Source organism: Xyrauchen texanus, chromosome 38 (genome assembly GCF_025860055.1).
Source record: "Xyrauchen texanus isolate HMW12.3.18 chromosome 38, RBS_HiC_50CHRs, whole genome shotgun sequence".
Lineage (NCBI taxonomy): Eukaryota > Metazoa > Chordata > Actinopteri > Cypriniformes > Catostomidae > Xyrauchen > Xyrauchen texanus.
Window position 1 is genome coordinate 37238419 of NC_068313.1, and position 2500 is coordinate 37240918.

General features: G+C 35.9%; 1 protein-coding gene across 1 annotated transcript in view; it reads right to left on the minus strand.

Moving 5' to 3' along the window:
- Positions 1-2500, minus strand: part of LOC127632176 (arf-GAP with Rho-GAP domain, ANK repeat and PH domain-containing protein 1) — an 83920-nt gene that overhangs the window by 9496 nt on the left and 71924 nt on the right.

Below are 2500 nucleotides of genomic sequence, written 5' to 3' on the forward strand. Positions count from 1 at the left end.
TGGTGTAAAAACACATTAAGTCATTTTACGGCGGGATTTTAAATGATGACCATTCACCGTAAATAAGGGCTCCCCCTCCCTACAAAAGCCAATTTAACCACTGTACACACACACATATCATACACACACACACACACACACATACATATATCATACACAAACACACACACACACACACACATATATCATACACACACACACACATATATCATACACACACACACACACATATATCATACACACACTCATATGTCATACACAAACACATCATACACACACACACATCATACACACACACACATCATACACACACACACACACATATATCATACACAAACACACACACACACACACACATATATCATACACACACACACACATATATCATACACACACACACACATATATCATACACACACACACACACACACACACATATATCATACACACACACACACACACATATATCATACACACACACACACACACACATATATCACACACACACACACACACACACACACACACACATATATCATACACACACACATATATCATACACACACACACATACATATATCATACACAAACACACACACACACACATATATCATACACACACACACACACACACACACATATATCATACACACACACATATATCATACACACACACACATCATACACACACACACATACATATATCATACACAAACACACACACACACACACACACATATATCATACACACACACACACACACACATATATCATACACACACACACACATATATCATACACACACACATACATATATCATACACACACACACACACATATATCATACACACACACACACACACACACACACATATATCATACACACACACACACACATATATCATACACACACACACACATATATCATACACACACACACACACATATATCATACACACACACATACATATATCATACACACACACACACACATATATCATACACACACACACACATATATCATACACACACACACACACACACATATATCATACACACACACACACATATATCATACACACACACACACATATATCATACACACACACACACACACACATATATCATACACACACACACATATATCATACACACACACATACATATATCATACACACACACACACACATATATCATACACACACACACACACACACACACACATATATCATACACACACACACACACATATATCATACACACACACACACACATATATCATACACACACACACACACATATATCATACACACACACATACATATATCATACACACACACACACACATATATCATACACACACACACACATATATCATACACACACACACACATATATCATACACACACACATACATATATCATACACACACACACACACATATATCATACACACACACACACACACACACACACATATATCATACACACACACACACACATATATCATACACACACACACACATATATCATACACACACACACACACATATATCATACACACACACATATATCATACACACACACACACACACACACACACACACACACATATATCATACACACATACATATATCATACACACACACACACATATATATATCATACACACACACACACATATATATATCATACACACACACACACACATATCATACACACACACACACATATATATATCATACACACACACACACACACATATATATCATACACACACACACATATATATATCATACACACACACACACACATATATATATCATACACAAACACACACACACACATATCATACACACACACACACACATATATATCATACACACACACACACATATATATCACACACACACACACACATATATATCACACACACACACACACACATATATATCATACACACACACACACACATATCATACACACACACACACATATATATATCATACACACACACACACATATATATATCATACACACACACACACACACACACACACACACACACACACACACACATATATCATACACACATACATATATCATACACACACACACACATATATATATCATACACACACACACACACATATATATCATACACAAACACACACACACATATATCATACACACACACACACACACATATATCATACACACACACATATCACACACACACACATATATATCACACACACACACACATATATATCACACACACACACACATATATATCACACACACACACACACACACACACACACACACATATATCATGGCAACAGGAAGTGGTGTAATTCTGAAAATGCACTGTGATAAACCATTTAGTCTTTGGCTTCATTGGAATTAACCGTTACAAACATCTGAACGTTTTCAGTCCCTGATATGAATATGAAGTTTTCGGGAGGTAATTGTGTTATTGAATGCAATTGTCACTCCTG